This window comes from Marmota flaviventris (genome assembly GCF_047511675.1).
Source record: "Marmota flaviventris isolate mMarFla1 chromosome 5 unlocalized genomic scaffold, mMarFla1.hap1 SUPER_5_unloc_1, whole genome shotgun sequence".
NCBI classification, from domain to species: domain Eukaryota; kingdom Metazoa; phylum Chordata; class Mammalia; order Rodentia; family Sciuridae; genus Marmota; species Marmota flaviventris.
Genome location: NW_027287679.1, coordinates 2,581,827 through 2,606,464, shown reverse-complemented (window position 1 = coordinate 2,606,464; position 24,638 = coordinate 2,581,827). Strand labels below are relative to the sequence as shown.

The 24,638-nt window shown below is 46.4% G+C and overlaps 1 pseudogene; it reads right to left on the bottom strand.

The window, feature by feature from the left end:
- Positions 1 to 1,259: 1,259 nt before the first annotated feature.
- Positions 1,260 to 4,902, bottom strand: LOC139703617 (PDZ domain-containing protein 8 pseudogene; annotated as a pseudogene).
- Between the last annotated feature and the right edge of the window lie 19,736 nt (positions 4,903 to 24,638).

Sequence of the window (24,638 nt, the reverse complement as noted above, 5' to 3'; positions counted from 1 at the left end):
TGACTTCTCCAAGGGTCTCTCGTTTCTTGGCAGAACATGTTGACTTGTACTAAGAACATGTCTTGTACTAAGACACTTGTACTAAGACATGCATAACGTTGACAGTTTCTCTGTATTCAGGGACTTTTTTTTCTTTTTTTTTTTTTTTAAAGGGGAAAAATATATATATTTATTTTGTAGGCATATAATAGGCCCAAACTATTAAGGTATACAAACAGAGGTCAAGTTTACACATTTTCCCTCAGATGTGTTACTGGCATCCATAAGTGGACCAGTATCAGAGAAGATCTTCATTTTCAGAGAACTGGTTCCAATTCCTATGTATATGGTCTATTTTTTTTTCTTTCTAAAAAAAAGAATGACAGTCTGCACTACAGAAATATTCAGAATGATCACTATTCCTTTAAGCCTGTAAAATAGATGAAGCAATAAATACACTTTGCATAACTCCTCTCCTTCACAATACATACTCCTACATGAGAATGTTTTTAAAACAAAACCAATTATCAATAGTCATTTAACAACAGTCCTCTGAAACTTTAAATATCCTTGTACATGCTTTATTTCCTATGGGAGAACTGAAGATAAAAAAAAAAAATCATGAATGCTTAGGACTTCCATTTAAAAGGAAAGAATTGAAATTTTGAAAAAATATTTCAAAACCCTACTGGCTACTAATTTTCAGTAATCTTGTTATCTTCTACAAAATTCTTGACCAACTGTATTCTATTATTCCCTATTTTGTTTATCAATGCAAGCCCTTCAGATTCATCACTGTGTATCTACTATACTTCAGCTGCACACAAGCTTTAGACAAAAATCTCAGAAGCATAGATAGCAAGCAATATATGTAAAAAATAATTTTACTAAATCAGCATAACAGACTAAAACTGCAGCATCTGCTTCCATGTTATATTTGGCAAAAACAAAAGAAAAAGCCCCCCAAAGCCCCAAAGTAACAAAAATCTCAAGCAAGTAGAAATGACAAACTTCAAAACAAAAAACAAAACAAAAAGATTCAAAACCTGTTCCCTCAAAGATTGCTGTTGTCAATTTGGGCATGCAGCAAAACTGTTGTTATAACCGTGATGGAAATGAAAATATTAAGAGTCTGGACAATATCCTATTTAACACTAATTCAAAAACTAAGTTGAAGGAAAAATAACACAGTGAGACACCACACATACATAAATGTGACAAATTAGCTTACATAATTAGAAAAAGTTAAAAATAAATTAGTAAAAATAAATTCCCAGTATAAACCCCAAAAAAGCATAGCTATAAATGCAACCCAAAACAACCAATTAATGAGCTGGTCATATTTTTACTGGAAAACAAACTCATTCCTGTTCTTTCTTATACAAGTAAATAACTGGAGCAGCAGGCTGAGGTGCATTATAAGAGAACTGAAACATGGCTGTATCCATGGTACTTTAGATGCATCTTTTCCCCAGTCATTTGAAAGCTGACACAGCCTGTTGGTTACACAGACTCGGATGGACCAAATAGGTCATCTGAGATACTGCTGAATGGCTGCGAGTCTATCAGTTGGCTTATTTCACTATCAAGGTCTTCTTCTGTATCTTCTGTGTACTTGCTTATTTTTTTGGAGTGCTGGTCTAATGATAGACTTTCTAAAGTTTCAATATCTTCAATGCCTGCCCTATAGTGGATCATAAGAAGTGTGAGAGCTTGTAGTCTTTCACCCGATTTAGCCAAAGCAGCTGAAAGAAACAAGGGAATTATTGTGTTCCAACTCCTGATCAATCTCATTCTGTAGTTTATCCAGCATAAACTCCAGCTTCTGGATTCTCTCCTCTGTAGGCAAGCCCCTGTACAGATCACGGCCGATTTCTTTAACTGCAATAAAAACACTGTCATCCAGCCCACCTTCTTTTCTCACTAACTTTATTCCTGTGCTGCTTCCTCGTTTGGAAGGACTGTTTGGACCACAGACCTCTGTGTCACTGCCTTCATTGTCTGACGTGTTGGGTGTGTGTTTTGGTGAAGGTTCTACGAGATCGGTTCCTGGTTCAGAAAGGCGAGTTTTAGAGACTTGACGTAAATTTAGCAAACGAGAGCTTGTATTAATAATGTGCCTTGTCAAACCTGTCGTTTTATTAACTGACTTGTTAGCTTCGGCATCAACACGAGGAGCCAGGCCCAAGAGGGGTTCCTGTCCTTCTAGCCTAAGGTTTTTCAGGGTTCGGTCTATTCGTCTCTCAGTTGCTCCACAAAGAGGAGTCTCAGCTAGACACTTTTCTTGACATTTTTTTATGGCAAACATAAGCACAGAACATACACTGGGAAGCTGCTTTTGTCCAAACTTTTTTTTTACAGTAATCACACCAAGTTGGGTTTTGGAACTGAGTATCCTGGAAACTATGTTTACTTTCTGATGAACCCATCTGTCCAACAAAGTGCTCCTCTTTAGGCAGGATAGAAACTTCTTCAACCAAATGGAGTTCTTTTTCTTTCTCTAAATTAGTAACTACATGGTGGTCTGGTTCTCCTTCCTTCAAATATTTGAAGTGAATAGTAATGTCACCATAGCAAAATTTGTCATTGAAGCCCTTTTGCATACTCAGATTCCTTAAAGCAGTTCTAGTGACCATGGCCTTAGGTGCAGGAGCTTCCAGTCTGAATTTTGAAAGGTATTCCATGTTTGATGTAGCTAAGCATCCTAAAGCCACCTCTTCAAGTTTTAAACTAATGTGCCCCAAACAGATGAGACCTCCCAACTTGAAAGGATCCCTGCACCACAGTGCAATATTCAGGTATCTGTGGCAGGCTTCTATATCAAACAAACAGGATGCTCTGGTTTTTGTCCACTTTCCTAGCTTATTCCGATAAAGAATTTCTGATGACTCCCACATTTGATGGTCATCCGAACTGTCTTTAGTAGGGCAAGAACCTTCTGAAGTAAAATCTTTAGTCATTTCTTGCTTTGCTATAAACTGCTTAGATGTAGTCACATCTTCTATGTGATCCACATTTTTTGCTTGCTTCTCAGATTTATCTGCAGGAGGAGGAGGAAGAAGCACCTTCTCTGGCTTTTCAACAAAGAATGTCTGGTTCAGCCTGATTTGGGGTGTCAGCAGAAGGCAAAGGAACTTTTAATTGTGGTCGTGGTGGCACAGGTGGTTTGAAAGTGGATCCTTGGGTGGGTTTTGACACTTGTGCTGGGTCTAGTACCTCAGAAGTTTTTAGGGCTGGCGGTTTATTTCCTTCTTTGGCTGGAATTTTTGGTGGTAGTGGGTGACTTCCTGTAACTAATTTACGGTTTAAAACTGGTGATATAGCGCCAAGAGGTTTAATAGAAAGTGTTGTTGGAGTACGTTTGGGACTATGACTTAATGACTGTGCCTCATCTTTGAACTCGTTTTGTACTCTGACATCACTTGCCAAATCTTCAAATTCAGAATCAAGGTCTCTATTTTCAGCATCCACTGCAAGTCCTGCAGCTTCCTCTTCATAACTTGGTTGGCATGAGCTTGACAAAAAGTTTTCTTCCAACTGGCCAAAATTATCTTGCAGAACAGTACCTTGATTGCTCTGGCCAACAGGCCTTTCATAGTACACCAAGACTCGGTCACCAGCCTGCTTGATAAGCTTCAACACCTGTAGTGTCGATGTAATTTTTACACCTCCAATAGCAATGAGTCGATCTCCCCGCTGAAGATCTGCAATTGCAGCAGGTGAGTTTGGGGCCACAGTTTCAATTATGACATGCCCAGCATATCCATCAGTTGACTGAACAAGACGAAGTGTAAGTCCAACGCTTTGTAAATTCCCTTTTATTAATTCAACCGTCTTAATAGAACTCCTTTGTTTTTCTTCCCAAACACCACTGCTCAACTCAAGTGTGCAATGAATATTTGCTTCTCTATCATAGGATCCAAAAATGAGTAATCTGCTACATTCTAACAACGTAACTTTAAGACGTCCTTCAGCAAGTGCTCACTGGTGTATATGGATATACTCTTCATCTTCTTCAGATTCTTGCAAGGTCTGATATGGAAAAAAAGGCTTGAACCTGATCTTGTAATTCGGCAGCGTGTGTTTGCGCTTGATGATTTTCTTGAGCTGGTTGACGATGATGGAGGTGAGTTGGGGCATGGGCCGCCCTTCAAACTGGGAGCGCACCTCGAAGTCGATCAGCGGGTCCTCCACGAAGGAGAAGAACCAGTGGGTGAAGGGCACGCGGGTGAGGACGAAGCGCAACCTCCCCACCACTCGGGACAGTTTGACGAACAGGTAGGCGGACTTGCCAAAGACCAGGTCCACGTCGATGGCCAGGTGGAAGCCCCCGCTGTACTCCACCTCGGCCTCGAAGGCCAGCTCCTCCGGGCAGGAGGCGGGCAGCGCCTCCCCCTCGGGGCCATGGGGCTCCCCGGTGGCCGACGCTACCACGGGCCGCACGAGCCGGATGGTCTTGATGAAGGGCACCGTCTCGCCCAGGAACACGTCCCGCAGGCTCAGCCCCTCCAGCAGGCGCCCTGCCGTCTTGGTCTGCAGCAGCTCCTCAAACTCCACCTTGATCTTCTTGGTGACCCAGCGGCGAGTCAGCGCGGTGTCCCGCAGCTCCCGGAACAGGAACAGGATGGTGGCGTTGAGAAAGTAGCAGGTCTCCCGCGTCGGCGGGGCGGGGGTCTCGGAGGCCGGGGTCGCACCGCCCTCGGGCGCCCCGCTGGAGGGCTCCTCAGCCCCGCCGCCGCCATAGAGGTACTCCCGCAGGGGCAGGCCCGGCACCGGCTTGGTGTAGCGGAAGCCGTCGCCTGCGCTGGCCGCCTCGTCCGGCGGCGGCTCTGGCTGTCTGCGGTACAGCAGCAGGAACTGGGTGAGCAGCGTGAGGAAGGAGCCCAGCACGGCCGACGGCAGGATCCTGAGCAGCAGCCCCATCCCGCCGCCGCCGCCCGGGCCGCCGGGCCCCCTACTCCCGCGCCCACAGCGCAGCTTTCTTCACGCCACCGCCCCCGCTGCCTCCATCTTGAGGGCATGGGGCGGCGGGGTCGGGGCGAGCGGCTCCCTGGGCCTCGTCCGGGACTTGGGCCCGCGCGCTGCGGCGCCTGAGCCTGCAGCGGCCCGCGCCTCCTCAGATTCTCCGGGGGCGGCCGGTGAGACCGCGGCCGCGGCGGCGGCGGGGCGAGGGCGGGAGGAGGCGGGGACGGCGCCTCCCCCAAGCCCGACTTTTTTTTCTTTGCACTCGCCTTTGTTTTGCTTGGGTTTTGATGTCTCTCAACCTTGTTCTTCCAGGGGGTGTTTGTCTAGTGAGCCAGTGCCCTCCAGGACTTTGCACTTGCTACTTGTCCTCTTTCCCAGGAGATGCCCTTTTGTGGTCATTTCCAAGTGCACTCTGCTCCCCCATAATGCTGGCCCTTTCTAGCTAAGGGAGGGGTCTGAGTGTCCTCCAGGCCCTGAGCTGTGTGGACACTGGACTTCCACTGCATGCAGCTCTGCACCTGTGGAAGGTGGGACCCCTCTCCTCTTCCTGTGAGTCCCAGTGATCACCCTGCTTAGGGTGCCTGGTGCACAGCCCTCAGCAGAAGGAAGAGTGGCCTTCTCTGCAGCGTGTGCTGTGTTTGCTTTTATTTGCTCTTTATTTTTCAGAACACCAAGGAGAATATCAAGGAGACTTGAGCTCTTTTAAATTTCTTGGTCCAGGGCTAACCTGTCTTACAACATCTGAACTTAACAGAACTTCAGGGTTCATGATCATTCCTTTATGTTCACTGATCTCCTATTGACCTGCACTTCATGCCACTGGCTGGGGTAGATTATCTGAGAATAGGAACCTAGGACCCTTTCTAACATAGCATTGTTTTTGTGTGTTTTGTTGCTTTGTACAGAGAAAACAGAAGACGAGAATGGTAAGTGACAGCTCCATTTAACTCATAAATTGTGGAATATTAGAATATACCACACTTGATGTTCTTTTATTATAGCAAGAAAGCCTTATGTGCAGACACACCAAATGACCTAAAATAGTATTTTAAGACAACCACAATATCTTTCTTCCATATTTCAAAAAATACATATAAGTATGTGTAGGATGATGAAAGTTGTTAGGTATAGACGGATAAAGGGGGATAGCACATGAACTGAAGCAAGGTGTGGCGGAGCCCGTGACAGGTGCAGACCAGAAGTGGCCAAGGGATCCTGCTGCAGAGACCCAGGGCAGGCTGTGAGGAGGACAGGTGAGCCTGGTGAGCTCACTGCAGAGACCTTGGGCAGCCTGTGAGGAGGACAGGTGAGCCTGGTGATCTCACTGCAGAGACCCAGGACAGGCTGTCAGGAGGACAGGTGAGCCAGGTGATCTGACTGCAGAGACCCAGGGCAGGCTGTGAGGAGGACAGGTGAGCTAGGTGACCTGCTGGCCAGGTGATCTCACTGCAGAGACCCAGGACAGGCTGTGAGAAATACTGTTGAGCCAGGTGATCTGGCTGCAGAAACCCAGGGAAGGGTGTGAGGAGGACAGGTGAGCCAGGTGATCTGACCGTAGAGACCGAGGGCAGGCTGTAAGGAGGGTAGTGGTTGGAAACAGCACCTGCTGGCCACGTGTAAAGGTGCTCAAGGAATGGAATTTTGAACATTGGCTTTGAAAATGAGCAAATCATTGACGTTCTCACGTGCAAGTGTTATCACAAGTAGATATTGAATACTAAACATATTTTTTCTTGTTGGTAGAGAACAAGTTAGATGTTGAACAGCTACAATCTTAAAGAAAAAAGAAGGAACCCAATTAGGGACATGCTCTCATCTAAATAAATAGCTCTAGAGAGTCAAGAAATAATAATGTAGCTTTGGTGTTTCATCTTCAAAATCTCAATACATTCATTTTTATTATTTTTAGAAATCTAATAGTTTGGTATTTAGTAATGAAAACAGTTCCAGTACAAGGGAGAATTTCTGTGTGAGCCGAGTTTTCTTTTTTTAACTTCAACTCCTTATTCATTCACTCACTCTTTCATTTACTCTCACTCAGAGCGAGAGAAGTAAGTGATAGTTTGGCTCTTGTTTTCTTTTTAGATGAATAATGGGATCAGAATATACTTTAAATTATGTCTCCATATCTAATAAGTTCCAAGACTGTGCAGATGCTTAGCCTCCCGGGGTACAGTTTCCACCTGTCACGTGGCTGTAATAATGTCAGCTGTGACCTAGGGTCATTCTCAGTGTTGGACATGTGCCTCAAAACACCTCCACAGAGTTCCAGACACTGTGGTTGCTATGGCCAGCCTCAGTGGTGTGGTGCTGAGCTGGGAGAAGAGGTTCTTGTCCTGGGCAGTATCTGGACCCTGGGAACCAAAATGAACCTACTGAGTTTCCTGTGAAAAGAGCAGAGCCGCCCCGTTCAGACTGTCATGAGACCACAAGGCACCATCAGCCTGGTGGCCTCTTCCCACCTTCCTGCTCTAGGTACACTGACCCAGCCAGAACCTGAAATAGTCATAAAATATTATATTTGGCTACCACAAATGTCATATGACCAAAGCCTTAACTTATCATGTAGACTAATAAAAGCATCATTTGATATTAAAGTTACAGTATCAGTATTGTCTGCCAATTCTCTTTTCTTATTTTATTTTCAGCTAAATTAGAAGAAGAATGTGGTAAGTCTTATTCGGCATTTTATGTCTCACTGGCTCATTGTGTTTAGGAAGGTATCTCCACAGGTAAGCCATGAACGTGACAATCTCACATTTACCCAGGAAATTGGCTGATCTGATGAACCTGGATGAACTGTGCTTCTGCCCTCAGTGGCCGATTCACAGTTCTGGGGACATCACAGTTTCAGGGAAGAGTAGCTTGAGGCGCAGCATCCCTTCACTAGAGCCCCTGGGGCAAGACATTTTCCCTTCAGTCGATGCCCTGCCCAAACAGAGAGCTGGCCTCTCCCTAGGTACCCACCCCATGGACATAAGAGGGAAGAGGCTGCCCACAAGGTCCCCATCCCATTGAGGAAGGAGGCTGCCCACCAGTTCCCACCCTACGGATGGCAGATACTGCCCACCAGGCCACCACCCCATGGAGGGAGGAGGCTGTCCACCCGGCTTGTGCCATGCTCAGCTTTCCCAGAGCTGTGCTTCCCGTGTCCTCCAGCCCTTGAGGGCACTTCTGCATTACAAAGAGCACAGGACATTCCTGAGGGCTCACACACAGTGTTTCTCATCTTGGACTTGAGGAGAAATTAAGATTAAATGATCTTGGCCTGGATGTTTTCCCAGCACACCTCACTCTGGCTGCAAAGTCCTGTTCAGGTTTTTCTCTTTTTTACTAAGAGAAGGTATCTGTCAAATGAAGTTCATCACATGTGCCTAAGCCCCATGTCCCCCTGGTGCAACATACGCCTCAGGCCCCCAGTCCAGAAACAACTCCACATCCATTTACATTTCCAGTCTGTCTGCTCAACTGATCTGAGCAGAAATGAATTAATATCTGGTTTAAATAAGGAAAATATTTTAATGGATTTTGCCAACAATGCAAAGAACCAGATCTTCTGCTATCACAAAACAAGAAACCTGACCACTAAAGAAGCAAAGCATTTAACTTTAGTGCTTAACTGTAGTTGGACCACAGAACAGCTGGGTTGTAGCTCCGTGGTACAGCTCTTGCCTGACATGCACAAGGCCCTGGCTTTGATCCCCAGCACTGAAAAACAGAAGGATAAAAAAAATCAAGCAAAGATATTGCTAAAGAAGTAGTAGAAGGGATAAGTCAGGAGAGGTAGACAGCACTCAGGGCATGAAATCCTCACATTTTTCCCCTGGATGGTGAACAAAAGGAAGAATTCTGAATAAAGAGAGACTGAATCTGCTGAAATCACAGGAATTCCATTTCCACCATTGGGGTGATGATCATGGAAAATACATAACAATTTTGGGGAGAGTGTGGAGACAGGGTGCTCCCCCCACTGCTGGATTGGCCATTGTGAAGACACCATGGAGATTCCAATAGGTAAGAGGGGGTCTAGTGTGTGACTATGCTGTCCCTCCTCTGTGTCTGTACCCTAAGGAGGTGACATCACCACCTCCTAAGGCTATCCCATGATTCAAAACAGCCAGGATATGGTGACTATTTGGGTGTCCATTAGCAGAGGATGTGACCATTCCCCTTGTGCTGGCACATATGCGCAGTGAGATATTCAGCCTTGAAAGAGGAGAATCTGATGCTCATGATCCAGGTGGACCGCAGTACCGGGGGACTTTAGGCTGAATGGAGTAGACAGAAGGAAAGTGCTGCCTGGTCTCATTTCTATGTGGAATCTAAAGCAGAGACATCAACTACACAGATAGAGAACCAAACAGGTTTTGAGGAGCAGGGAGAAGAGAGGAGGCGGGGGATGTTTGTAAGAGGAAAAAGAAGCAGGTGAGCAGAGCCCACACGTCTAGAGATGTGGCCTGCAGTGAGGGAGCTCCGGCTGGTAAAATCAAACTGCTAGCAATGTTCACCAAACGGCTTGATTTCAGCTGTTGCTCTCACAAGTGACTGCGATATGTCTGCTGATTTGCTTCACCACAGCAACTCTTTAATTGTCTATATGTATTTCATAGCATCACATTGTAAACCTAAAATACAGAAAATGGAACTTTTTAGAAAAATCAAAATGCAGACTCTTGGGTATATAATACACTGTCACAAGCAAGAGAGGACATCAGAAGACCAGAGGAGTATCCTCCACAGAGATGAGGGAGACTGGCAGGAGGTGAGGTGTTGGGAGGGGATGCCAGCCTCTGAGACCCAGGACCAGGCAGGCCAGGAGGCCCCAGGCAACCAAGTGAGGGCCAGGGAGGCCAGGAGAGGAGCCGCTGGGTCTCCCTCCTGCTGCACAACCAGATGTTGTGTCCACAGAGATGGTGAAGAGATCCCTCATGGAGTGCAATTCATTAATCTCTGGATACATTTACACCCACACATTTTAACGTGGTTGTGTCAGGGTGATGGCTACCTCATGGGATTGTCTTAACTTTCTGTCTAATTCTTTGATGAAATAAGCACTTGTTGCTTTAGCAATACTACCCCGTATTTATAATTAATCAAGAAGTAAAACCTGTGCAGAAGTGCTGGAGAGGTGCCTCTGTTCCCCCGGGCACCCGCCTCTGGCATGAAGTTACAGCTGGCACCTTGCAGGTCAGTTTCCCTGTACCTGGACACATGGTCACCCTCATCCCAGTGACCCTAGTACAGGAAATCGCTCTCAATCTAATGCAGAGACTCAGGAAAACATGCTAGTTGGGCAGGAAACTTTTGGAATCAACTCAGGGATCCATGACTAGAAACAGAACCAAGGCAGCTGTCACTGAAGGCTGATAAGAGAAGGCCTCGCTACGTAGGCTTCAGGAGCAGGTGGTGAGGTGGGGTGCAGCCAGAGACCCCGCACATGGTGGGCTTTCAGTCTTTGGGCCTCACACTCCAGAGCTCTCACCTGATGTCCACCAACATCCTCCAAGACCCAGAGAGCCATGACCTAGGATTAAACATCTGGGAATTTCAGAAATTCATACTTTTTTACCTCTTTCTTTTTTAGGTAGAGTCAAAAAAGAACTAGGTAAGTTGTGTTTCTCTGGTGGGTTGAATTCAGAACGAGCCGGCATCCCTCATGACATTGACCTTGCTCTGTTATTTCTTGCAGCACATAGAAAACGCCTTGCGGAAGCTGGTAAGTAAGACCAGTGACCTCACTGCTGACCTGCTGTACCCCCACCCTGCCCAGTGGCTCAACTAACTGTGCATGTCTCTATCTCATTTTAGAACTAAAGAAGATTCAAAGATTTGCAGGTAAATATGATGGGGGAAAAATGTGTGGCAAGGATGACTTTTGCCTTGCCATCTAACCTCTCTGAATTACCTCAGAAGATAAAAAGATTTTGCTCAAATAATCCATAAGACACATTTCAACTCTCAAATAACTTGATTCTGGAAATATGAACTTGATGGTAAGTAACCAAATTACTGTCTGGGAAAGATCAATTTAGGAAACTGCCTTAAACAAATGCACCAGGTGTGCCCAGCAGAGTTGTGGTGGGACCTCCTCATTCTGAAACGCAGCTTCTAAATCTGGGCAAGAAAAAGTCCTCACTGTCCTGATCCCACCCACACCACCACCGCGGATCCTCCAGAGCCAGAGATGATTGATGCAGTGGGGATTTGGTCGCTGTCCCCTCTGCTCTCAAAGCCTCCGCCTGTCACGTCCACACTCCCTCTGCCACATCCTCATGTGCCATTTCCTCCTGTCTGCAAACAAACACACGCAGGAGATTCACCCACGATCTCTCCTGACGCAACACCTTGGTGCCTCCTGTCACATTTCCTTTCCTTTACAGTAACACTTCCCTGAATAGTTGTGAATACACGCTCTCTCCATTTTCCACTCTCTGATTTCTCTCCCTCTTATCCAGAAAAAGGCCAAGATCCCGAGCATGATCTCTCTTCCAGAGGCAAGGGCCAGTGTCCTGCTCTTTGGGCTTTCTCCTGGCATTGTCCCTCTGAAACATCCCTATTCTCCTGCTTTGCTTTGCCTACACCCCTGCCAGGCATAATAGTCCTGGGGCAGACATGGCAGAGGCACTCTGAGGTTGCTTAAGACCTGTCCCAAGGTGAGAGCAGTGTCCAGTCTCAGCCCTGCCCTTGCACCTGAGGGTAACCCTGCAAATCCCTTTCAGGTTGGGGTCTCTGGAGATGTCATCTCCCAGGAGGAGATTTGGGGATGGAAGACACCACGGGCAAGTGTGTACTGCTGGGGTCTGTGTTGTCTCTTTGGATCTCTAAAGGACCCTCCGAGGCCATGCGCTTGGCCCTTTCACACAGGCACACTGCTCTCTGAGTTGCCTGACAGTTAATGGGTACACTTTCTTCCCCTACAGCAGACATAACACTGGATGCAGCCACCGCTCACCCTTACCTGGCCGTGACAGATGATGGGAAATGTGTGACATATGTGCCCGAGAGGCAGGACGTTCCCGACAACCCTGAGCGATTTGACACACTGGTGGGTGTGCTGGGTTGGAACCGCTTCTCTGGTGGAGATCACTACTGGGAGGTGGGAGTGGCAGGCAAAAGCATGTGGGCCGTCGGGCTGTGCTTGGAGTCCGTCAGGCGGAAGGGCCAGTATACCAAGGCCTGTCCTGAAACCGGCTTCTGGATTCTTCGCCTGCAGAACGGCGAGTGCTCAGCTTTTGCCACACCCCGCACAGTGGTTACCCGAGAACCCCTCTCACTGCTGGGGGTTTTTCTGGAGTATGAAAAAGGGTTGATCTCTTTCTACAATGTCACCGAGTTTGTCATTCTCTTCACCTTCAAGAGCAACTTCAAAAGCGAGCCACTGAGGCCTTATTTCTACCCTGGGACTGTCAGTGCCGAAAAGACGAATGGCCTTAGCATCCTGAAGGTGTGAGCGGTTACCTGCAGGTCCCCACAGCACAACTACACCAGGCCACAGCGGCCAGCCACAGGGACCACGGTGGTGCACAGGCATGCCCCTCCTGGATTCTGAAGAGCAGGGTGCTGGCAGTGTCCTGCATGCTCATTCTCAGCTTTGTGGGAGACTAGGGGCAATCTTCATTGATCCTCTTGGTCCCCAGGCCCTCCTGAGCCCCTTTCCTGTGATTTCTTTGGGCTTTAATAAATAACAAGTTCTCCACTTCTTCCTGGATTTGAGTTTGAAGTTCTGAAAATAGTTGGCAGATTCCTTAGCAGAATCAGTGCTGTGCACTTCTCATCACACAACACACAGACTGGAAGGTGTTTCTCTGTCACTGAGGATAAGCTGTGGACTTTTCAACACCACATGCTAATGACTTTGATTGCCATCACCACACCAGAATCAGTATCTTGAACATGACAACACATTTAATATTACCGAGTAAAACCGAGTACTGTCAACAACAGACTAACCCTTTGCAGGTGGCCTGCGGTGCTGTAGGTGGTCTCCCCTGTGGGGCTGTAGGTGGTCTCCCCTGTGGGGCTGTAGGTGGTCTCCCCATTTGCAGGTGGCCTGAGCTGTTGTAGGTGGTCTCCCTGTTTGCGGGTGGCCTGTGGTGCTGTATGTGGTCTCCCCTGCACTGCTGTAGGTGGTCTCCCCATTTGCAGGCTGCCTGTGGTTCTGTCGGTGGTATCCCCTCAGATCCTCTGTCACATGGCTCTGAACTGTGTGTCCCAAATGCAGCCGATGCCCCTCTGCCTGGTCCATGCTGTGAAGCATGTGTCACCGCACATACACAGCACTGCACAGTCTGGCTGATTAAAGGTAAAGAACATGAGGCTGTAAAGGAAACTAAACTCACATCTCTGGTACAGTGGCTTTGGGAAAATGCCATTTCTTTACAACTGTGATCAGCAGTGTCACTCTGAGAGACATCCTCTACAGGACTGAGTGTACAGGTGTCTAGTGTCTTGCACATGAGTGTTTATAGGAACTTTATAAAGAATAATGAAAAACGGAAATCAACCTAAGTGTGGTTTATGAGAACACAACTTCAAGGAGAAAAATGCATACATAGACCATGTGTGTTTATATAGTGGATGGTGTTGGACAGCTAAAAAGAACCATTGACACGAAAATATGAATGAGGGTCCAACATGTGCTCAGCAAAAGAAAGTGGACACTAAAGAGTGCATACTGTTGACCTCTCTGTAAATTCTTGAGGAGGAAAAGCAGGTCTGTGGTAAAGAAATCAGGTGATGTGCAAGGCACTGACTTTGATTCTCAGCACCACATATAAGTAAATAAATGTCCATCAAAAACTAATAAAATATTTTTTAAAAGCTTAAAAAAAAAGAAATCAGGTGACCGCCTACTGTTGAGGGGGGTTGCTAAGTGGACACCCTGAAGTAGGGAAATGTTCAGTTGTCTCTGGAGGAGGTCTCGAGGACCTATTGGTGGGATGAAATCACTCTTTGCACCTCTTTCACCAGCTCCTGCAGCCTGGCTGCCTTCCTCCAGGGTAGCTCCCAGGCTTCTGCCTTCCTTCTGCATCATTCCCTTGCATGGATGTCCCCTGCTGGATGACAGGCTGTGGCTTAGAGATTGCAGGAGAGAAGAAGTACACAGCATCCAAGGCCTGTCCCAGACCTCGTCCTGGCTTTGTGAGGACCTGTAGGTGGTCCTGCGCAGAGGACTAGGAGGACAGGAGCAGAGGCCTCCTGCTGGGCATGGGGATGTGACCCTCTAAAGTGGATATTCCACTCCAAACAACCCTATGAGACTCAGCCAGTCCCCAGCCATACTCCTCAACCCTGAGCCACAGAAAGTTGGCAGAAAGTGGGGGTGGTCTCTGAAGTTTGGTGATGCAGCATTGATCAAATAATACCAGATTCATGTCCATCGTACGTGAATGGTATGAGCTCACAGCAGATCTAGGAGCTCCCCTTAGTAGATGTGCTCATTGCCCTGTTGAGGCGAGCATTCTGAAATGCGTTTCATGCATTCTAGTCTTTAAACTATGAGTGAATAGATGATAGGAACAAGGAGAGACTCAGGCTTCTCACAGTGAGAAAGAGCGGCTGCCCGTGTACACATCAGGAAGGGGCTGCGCTGCCCACAACCCACAGCTCTGCGAGGAGAGCGAGGCAGGGTGTAAAGGCCACACGTGCACACACAGTGCTCCCGCCTTGCACTGGGATTTTGTCCCAACAGCCGTCACAGACTAACACATGGTAAGTGCAAGGTGCTCTGGATGCACAGCCCTCTGAGCCCCCCTGCTCAGCAGCAGAAAGCACCGTGGGGTGTGGAGGGCTCGCCTGCCTGGCCCTGGGCTGACCGAGGGGCGGCTCACCCCCCTGCCTAGCGCTGGGAGAGGGCATGGATCACATATTGCTCGCCCAGAAAGAACCAAAATTCAAATATAAACTACAGACCAGTGGGCCTAAGTATAAACACACGCTCTTGTGTGTGTGTATGTGTGTGTGTGTGTGTGTGTGTGTGTGTGTGCGTGTGACAGTGCACGGGCCTATTGTCTGAATGGAAGGTCTGGAAGCACAGACAGCTGGATGCAGTGCTTGCTCTTGGTCACCAGGTCTGGATTTCTAAATGTATTTCTCCACTAGAGGAAACAGGAGTCTTTGGAGGAGAGGAAGCTTCTGGGAGAGAGAGGTCAAGCTTAACATGAGCCTGCCCTCTTTCTGCTCCCAAAAATCAAGCTGGCAGGGTATGACAGGGACATGGCTAAAGGACCCGCTGGACAGCCTCTGTCTTCACCCACTCACACCACCCTAGTAACATGGCTCAGACTGGATGATTTATTTAGACATATAAGTGTATTTCTCACAGTTCAGGAGGCAGGAAGTCCAAGGAGCCCACAGGCTGGGTATCTGGTAAGGGCCTGGTCTCTGCTCTCTGGTGGTGCCTTGTGTCTGTGTCTTCCAGACTGTAAGAACACTGTGTGCTCATATCTAAAGAGGGGGCAAAGGTCGCTTAGAAGGAGGGGGCCCAAGGTCCTGTTTATCCCATTGCCAGTCACTCACCAAAGCCCCACCCTTGAAATGGACACAGTGTGTATTAAATTCTAACATGTGTGCTCATGGGGATGAAACTGTCCAAACCATAGTATTCCACCCCTGGGCCCCAAAACGGACATCCTTCTCATATGCAAAATACCTCATCTCTTTCCAATGGTCTCCCAAGGTCAACGTGTCCCAGCACCAACTTCAAGTCCAAAATCTCCTTTAAATGTCATCTGAATGGCAGATGCGTAAGGCTCAAGATGTGGTTCATCCTGGGCAGACTCCTCTGCAGCAGTGACCCTGTGGGAGGGAGAGGGCTGCAGGCTCACCCAGCGCAGAAGTCTTTTTTGGGACAGCACAGGGCACACAGAGTCAGAGGCAGAAATCAACAGGTCAGAGGTGGGATCTGGAGGCTAGACTTAGTTGGGAAACTTCTGGACACACTTTGTGGGCTTTGGGTCCCCCATGCCAAAGGCAAGAAAAAACAAAATTGTAAGATACTGAATTCCAATCACAAAAACAAGAAAAACAGTAAAGTCGAAAATAGAAGCAAAGAGCAAGAGCAAGAAATAGAGACACTGCTAACTACTGTAGACATTGCCAACTATGCCCACAGTCACCTCAAACATCAATGTTCTGATTACATCAATTAAGAGACAAAAATGCCCAGATGACCATCAACAGATGAATAGATAAAGAAATGTCATTTATATACACACTGGAGTTCTACACAGCCCTGAAGAAGAATGAAACCATGGTATTTGCTGGTACATGGAACTGGAGACATCAACCTACGTAAAATAAGGGAGACTTGGAAAGTCAAGGGTCAGATGTTGTCCCTCATTCATGGAAGCCAGAGAAAAGTAAGGGGTTGAAAGTGGTGTCCCATGAAAATAGAAGAGATCAGTAAGTAGAGGAAGGGGACTGAGGTGGAGGGGCCGATGGGAAAAGGGAGGAACAGGGCCATGAAATCCAACAAACTGTCCTAAAAAAATATACACCACAGTGCATTCACCTTCATATAAAACACAGAAGTAAGTAAAAGGAAGACCAAGGGAGTAGAGGAAGGGAATAGGAAAGGGAGGAGGGGAGGGAAAAGGAAGTACTGGGGACTGAGTTGGGGCAAATTATATTCCATGCTTGAATATTTATGTCAAAATAAATCCTAATGTTAAGTGTAACTATAATGCATGGCTAATAAAATAAAAGAAAAAAATACAGCCCAGAAAGTGGCTATCCAAATGGTGGCAAGAAAGACAGACAACAGAAAACTCTAAAACAACAAAATAAACATACACACACACACAAAAAAAAAAAAAAAAGAAAGAAAGAAAGAAAGAAAAGATCCACACAAAAATTGTCAGAATGGATCAGAAAGCAAGATCTAAGTGTATGTTGGGAAGAAGTCCATTTACAATGTAAATCTCATGCAGCTCAAATCAAAGGGTTGAGAAAGACTCGTGATGCTGACACCAATCAGAAGCATCAACACCTATGTTGGTTTCAGACATAGCAGACCTCAAAGCGAGGCAAGATGGAAGGGGCCAGAAGAGCCATGCATAGTGACCAGAGGCTCTGCTCTCCAAGACACAGAAAAAGCTGACAGAGTGCAAGGAAAAGTCGATACCCCCACAATTATAGTTGGAAACTTTACCACCCCTCTATAGAAAGACCTGTTAATTTTGAAAATTCTGTGGATTTCCCTCTTACCAGGAATAGAACCCAGGGGTGCTTAACCACTGAGCCACATCCTCAGCCCTTTTTTATGTTTTACTTTGAGACAGGGTCTCACTAAGTTTCTTAGGGTCAGACTAAGCTGCTGAGGCTGGCTTTGAACTCGTGATCCTCTTGCCAGAGCCTCATGTGATGCTGGGACTACACCCACCATTGCTCCCCACTTATCATCGATTTCTAACTTTATCAGGTTGTATTAGTAGAAGATACTTTGTGTATTTAGTATCTTTTAAAATCAATGGACACTCAATTTGTGGTCTAACATACACTCTGTCCCAGGAATTATCCCAAGCACACTTGAAAAGAATGAAAATTGTGTCATAACTCGTTCATTTCCTGTGCTGCCCAAGTCCACTGCTTCTCAACTTTTCTGCTGTGAAGCTATCCTGTCCATTATTGAGATGAGATGCTGAAGTCTGCAGCTATTATTGTAGAACCTTTTGTTCCTTCCATCGTTTTGGTCTTCTTTGTTTTATATATTTTGGTGGTCTGTATTATGGGGTGCCTAAATGTCTATGACTCTTATGCATTCTTGCTTTATGGAAACCTGTGTTAATATGCAGTTTCGTTGTTGATGTTGTTGTTGTTGGTGACTGGTTCTGAATGATTGGCCTGGCACTAGGGGTTCTTTGGTCCTTACCTTTTACTGGGTTTCACTGCATGGGCCTGGTACTGAGTATTGAGTCTAAGGTGTGGACAGAATTCCATTGTTCTCCCCCAGATGAGAAGCCTCTGTGCCCTGGGGTTATGGAGCTGGGGCAGGGGGCTCATTGACACCACTTGCAATGCATTTTTTCATTGTGCTCTACTAAAATCAGGCATTATGGTCTCTTGCCTGATTTTCTAAGCTCTTGTACTAATAGTTGGGTGCATGAAAACTGTTCATCTTAGTGGTCTATGGGGAGAGGTAGCTGAAGGATCTCACTCTGTCATCATTTAGTTATTTATTCTCAAAATAAATGTATTCGACCTATGTTATCAGCAACATTTTACAGATAAGAATATTGGAAAGAAACCAGTCTCCACATGGAAGCTACACCAGAGATTGTGAGTCAGGTTATGACCTCATAGTCCATTTGCCTGGGAGGTAAAGAGTCAAAGGCCGCATGCACCTTCCCCACACAGACTTACCATGGCTCTTATTCCACTCCAGTTCAAAGTGTTTCTGTGTAGACTTTGCCCTTGGGAATGTTTGTTGATGCCCAGGTCAATGCACCTGTTTGGCAGAACCTGCAGATCAACTTCCTCATAGCTGAGCATGGCCACCTGGGGTGTGTGCACCCACACTACCCTTACCATTAATCATTGCCAGGAATGTTGTCAGCACTCCTGAGGACACAGGTGGCCCCGGGCAAATTCCACTGAAAACCTCTATGAGGAAATGTAGTTTCCCTGCTATTTCCTCCCACTCTATTTCCAGGTGCCTCAGAAAAATCTTGTAGAGACAGAGAGGGTTCACTCAAATGAGATCAACTCCCCTGAAAAAAATAACAGTACACACCAGCATCAGCTCCCCATGGCCTGTGGTGGTTCATGTCGGCAGGGATTGGTTTTTGCAAAGTAATCTTTGAATCACAGCAGCAAATGTGTTATAAAAAGCTGAAGCTCAAGGTGGAAATTTCACAAAGACTTGCTGAAATGAATGGAATTAGGATTTCTGGTTTCTGTTGTTTCACTTTGAAAGGCAAACACACTCTGATTAAGGCACCAATAGCTTATTATAGAAAAGAACTGGGTGGGTTTTCGCCACAGTCAGAATGTCACTACAATGAAGCAAATTGTTCCAGTATTAGCATCCCCTTATTTCTTTAAGTAGATGAGTAATTGAAACTGATGCTGAAGAATGCTTTTGAGAGTTGTGAGAGGTTTAAAGTCTCAGTGCTCATGTTATTTATGGAATCTCTACAGAACCTTAAACCATATCCAAATAACAACATAGGGATTGTAAATGTCATAAAACAATTAGAAGGATATTGGCCCTTAAATGGAACCTTGAACCTAATGCTGATGACCAGATGACCAGGCCTGAGGGCTGGGGATATAGCTCAGTTGATAGAATGCTTGCCTCACATCACATGCACAAGGCCCTGGGTTCAATCCCCAGCAACCAACACACACACACACACACACAAAAAAAAAAAAAAAAAAAAAAAAAAAAAACAAAAAAAAAACACAGGCCTGCTAGTGACCCCAAAATAGAAAATAGTGGGTAACCAGTAACTGAGGGGTGACAGAGGCCTCCCAAGGCAGTTTGCAAGTTGACCTCTACAGGAGGAATGCCCTTCAGGGAGCTGTGGCTCACGGGAGGGTGTTCTGGAACTCTGAGTAACTGGAGTGGAAATAGACAGGCATGCTCCAGCACACCCTCCCTGGCTCCTGTGTACCGAGTGCCTTCCAAGTGAGAAACATTGGGAATTTAACTATATTTACAAAGAGATGCTTGTTCCCTAGAGGGAGGGCTTACATGATGAAGGAATTTGGTGGACAGGAAGGATTTGTACCTAAGCATCATGGATATGGCATTTTAGGAGAAGAGAAAAGGAAAATGTCATGAAGGTTTCCAAGCTGACCACACTTCGAAATGTGTCTTGTGATGCAAACATAAGAGGTCATTGAGGGATTTTAAAGGAGGGAGTGATGTACTGAGAGGAATTTTAGGAATATTCCTATGGCAGGATTAGGAGAGATAAACCAGAATGAGGATATGTGTGAAGGAATGTCAGCCAGGCATATCTGCAAGCCCTCAATGCTCATTTACTGTAACAGAAAAGAATTGGAAAAAATTAGGCTCTGGGAGTTGAGTAGAATGCTAGTAAAAACAAATAAATAAAGATAAGCCACGGAGACTTGAAGGCGGGTGCTGTTCATCGTCTTCCAGGGTACTCTCCGCTCCACTCCTTGGACGCTCCCCTGCAGCCAGTGCGGTCACCAGGGAATCCCAGGCAAGAGCTGTGGGCAGGAGACCTGAAGTGCAGAAGGCCTAGACGCTTTGCATTCTGGTCACACCGACTTTACTGGGCTTTACTCACCCTGGTGCTCCCCCTCTAGAAATTGCTCCAATTAAATGTCAGCTAAGAGAATCCCGATTCCCGGACTCTTAGATTTCTTTCTTATCTAGCACCACGTGCAGTCTACGTTTTCATCTCCACCAAGCTTAGAAATCTCCACCTGTGACCTCAAACAGGGCCTTGTGAAAACTAGCAGGTGTTTTGCTCTTTCTTCAGAACTGAAGGCAAATCCTTAACCCTGGGTGAGCTGTGGGCTTGCCTTTTCCTACAAGCAGATTGTCAGGTACTGATGGAGAATTCAAGGCACATAGGGATACGGAACACCATCCATTCCAGCGACATCAGAGTTGTCAGTTATTTCTGATAAGCATTCTCTATTTCCCTATCCACATTCCTTCTCACAATTCGCCATGTGAAACTCTGCTCATTAATGCCTTTCTTGATGTCACCACATAACCTCTCATTAAGTGACCTCATTTCCTCCCAGACACAATCAACAATTTCCTTATCCTTCTATCTTATGGTTGAGTGGAATAAATAGTGTCCTTCCTCCTAGCCACCTCCCTGTCCCCCTCATTGATGTATCCCCTCTGGCCTCATTTTCAGCAGGATTTCACATCATCATTAGCTCATCACTCACCTGACACTTCCCTTTATATTATAAAAATGTGCCCAATTCCTTTCTTTATTTTTTATATATTTAAAATTCTGCTCTAGAACTGTTGTCATAAGCCTCCTGGATATATTTTTGTAGAATTCTCTCCCTAATGCCTCACAATCTGGTCGTGATTTCTGTAAGATCCATAAATTACTACATTGCTGCTACATCCACTCCTACTTTTTAAAAATCTTGGATTTTCAGTAATTGTGCTATTGTGGTCCCCTAGCATACGGCTGGGGGGGTGGGGGGGGCTCTCCTGGTGTGACCTAACAGGGGGGCTGCTCCTGGGCTTCTGCCATCACACAGGTGTGCCCTCTGCCCATGAGGTCTTCTCTACCTTGTACCTTCTGGCTAACACACAATGTAAATTTACATTAGATGTAACATGGCTTATTCATTTCTTTGTGCACAGAGTTATTTTACACATGTCTATTTATCACTTCTATGTACCAGGAACTGGGATTGGGCAGCTTTACAGAAAGAAAGTCATCTTTGGAGGCATCCAGACTAACTTGCCTCCACTTCACTGCTGCTATCAATATGTATCCATATCTTTATATGAATCTTAAAAAATAATATTTATATTTTATACTTTCACTAAATACACAAGTCCTCAAGATTACTGTTGTGTTTTGACCCTTGAATCTTCCCCAGTGGCTGATGTGCTGAACATTTCATTCCTAGCATTTGGAGTTACTGAGAGGTGATGGACGCTTTAGGATATGGGCAGGACATGGGACCTATTGGAGGAAGAATGTCATGTGGTGCCCACCCTTGAGGGGCGTTTCTCGTTCCTGGGTCCCCTTCTCTTGCTCCAGGCTGCGGGCTTTTCCCAGTGTGGGCTTTTCCCAGTGACAACAAGTTTTAAACTTTTTACAACTGCCTTCCTGAGATAAAATTTTAACTTGCATAACTAGGTCCCTGACTGTCCAAAGTGCACAACCTCAGTCTCTAATGAATTAATATTCACCCTCATTGTAAACTACAAAACCCAAAGTCCTTCTGTAACCCGGGGACCATTTGCTCTACCTAGAAAATGAACCCACCCAGGCCTGATGGATTGACTTCCCTGCAGAATAAAGAGATTTGCTTCCCTTCTCCAACCTCTGTCATTTGTGGGCTCTGTGCTTACAGTAATACCTCATTGCATCAATTGCATAGAAAAGCAATGTTATTTTACATAATATTGCACTAAAGAAATCACAACCAATTTTATCTGTGACTTTCTCTCACTTTTTGAATCATCTTGTGTTTTTGAAGGGGATGGAACACAGGGACTTGCATTTGCTACAAAAACACTCTACCACTGAGCTATGCCTGAGTTATTTTACCTATTTCTTTTTTTAAAAAAAAAATTTTTGAATTTGTAGGTTTTTTTAAACATTTATTTTTTAGTTTTAGGTGGACACAATATCTCCATTTTATTTTTATGTGGTGCTGAGAATCGAACCTAGTGCCTCACGCATGCTAGGCAAGCATGCTACCACTTGAGCCACATCCCCAGCCCCTTTACCTGTTTCTTTAACGTTTTTGTGCGGCTTCCGAAAAATTTAAAAATACATGACACAAATTTCTTTTCAATTAAACAGGGCCTTGCTTTCCATAGCTCGGGCCATCTACTGAAAGGAACACAGGTGAGGAAGGTCATGTAATTTGAAACCTTAATAAAATTCTCAAGTTGCTCCCAATCGTGGACAGCACGGTTTCTAGATATCGCTGACCTTCGTAAGTCCTCCTCTTTAGATGTTGCCTTCTACACCAGGCTAAATACAAACGTTTCCAGCCGAGGTCAGGTCCCAAGAAAGCCCAGCCTAAAAGCCTGGATCTGTCACTCTGGCCTGTTTCAGCCACTGATTGGCTAGGGTAGCTGTCACTCAAGACTGGGTCTGTGCCTGGAGGCGGACAATCAGGGACGCTGGGGAGGAACTGTCCAATCAGGTGCGTAGGCGGAGGGGAAGGGCGGGCTCTCACAATCTCGCATCTTTTTTTTTCTCCCTTGCTGAACTCGTCCTCCACTGCTCCGGAGTCTTCTTACGGGATCCCCAGGTGACCCTGCATAGCCGGAGTCCTCACCAGCTCGGGTACCGGGAGATCCTCAGGAGGTCAGCGAGTCATGCCGAGCGTGTGGCCAGGACTGGCGGGACCCGGTCACCATCTGCCTTGGGGACCCGAGTGCATGTGAGCTGCGGAGCTTGGGGCGGGTCCCCGCCGGCGGGTGGCCCTGGGCCCTATCCCTCTGTCCCGCGGCGGGGGTGGTAGATGCCGGGTCTCCGAGGTCAGCTGCACAGTGTATTACCGAGTCTCTGTTGGCGGGTGGCCCTTGACTTTGGCCCTTGGTCCCTCCCGCTGGGTGCGTTGGGAGGCAGGTTCCCCAGGTCAGCTGCAGAGCATGGCTGAGTCCTCTCTGGCGGGTCGCCCTGGGCTCCTGTCCCATGGGTGAGCTGGGCAGCAGGTCCCTGCCCTCTTTTCTGCTCCCTATTGGCGACCTCCCTGGTTCAAATCTGGGCAGTTTATGTGGCCTGATGCTCCCAGAGTGCGTGGTGAGCAGGGGAGGATCAGGGTTCTGGACTAAGGTGTGTTCTGACTGTGACATTTGGCCTTAGGGGTCCCCGTCTGTCCCTCTTTTCTCCCCAGGATTATGAGTCCTACAGACACATACTGCTAAATGTGCAGGAAACGGTATCAAATCCATTTTCCATTCTGGAACCTGGCTCCTCCTAAGGCTGGCAGCAGACACCTGAAATTCTAGTTCCCTCCCGCATTCCCAGATGCCAGCTGCACCCTCCAGTTCACACTTTGCCAGCCATTTGTTCCAGTCTACATTCAAATAGACAGTGTTTTAATTGTGGTAGTTTCACTTATTAATGAATGATATTTAAAAAAAAAAAAAAAAAAAACATTTTATTTTATTTATTTTTTAACATGCACAAACATTTCCCAGGAGTGGAATGCAGAGAGGAATGACCTGGAAGTTGAGTTTAAAAAGTACTTATTCCTCTCTTCATCTTGCCCAGACCCAGACACCTGTGCGGTGCCTTTGGGCAGAGGAGTTCTTTGGATATTGAACAGGGTCCTGTGTCCTCAGTCATTGTTCTGTCTTTTCCTGGGGCTGCTGCAAGTTGCCCTAAGCTTCCCTGTGCCCTGCAGGGTGCAGGCAATTTTAAGCTCTGCATCAGCTCCTCCTAGAGGACAGCCTGAGGTGTGGGGAGCAGCCTCCCAGGGGAGCAGTCAGAGATACCCAGGTCAGGCAGTGAGATGCTGGTGTTGAGGGAACATGACACACATGGTTCCTGCCCTCTAGATGTGCTCATAGCTTTGAAGGAAGAACAATTATCCTAAAGAGCAGGGGAAACTGACCCCAGCAAGGTGGAGCAAAGCCCTACAAAGCTTTTCAGCAGCAGGAGGGGGTGGGAGGATGTGCCTGGTGACAGAAGCCCGACCTGAAGCTGGAGTCTGACAGGTCAGTGCCCAGTGGTGCTGCAGCTCCCTGGGTTTGTTGCCTTGGAAAGACTGGCTCACTTATTTTAGTGTCAGTTTTTCATGAACTGTAAAATGTAGTTTATTAGTAGAGCTGATTAGAAAGTATCCCTAAAGGGTAAGATAGAGATACAATTCAGGGGGAAAAAAAGAAGGCTAGAAACAGAAAAGAAAGAAACACTTGGCCTTATATTCCCTTAGTTAAAAATACTTATGAATGTTTTTGTTCCCAAGAGTGAATTTACCATCTTTCTCAGATGCCTTCTTTTTTGGAGAGGAGTGGATGTTGCTAATTTAAAATAGAATTCCAGGACTTT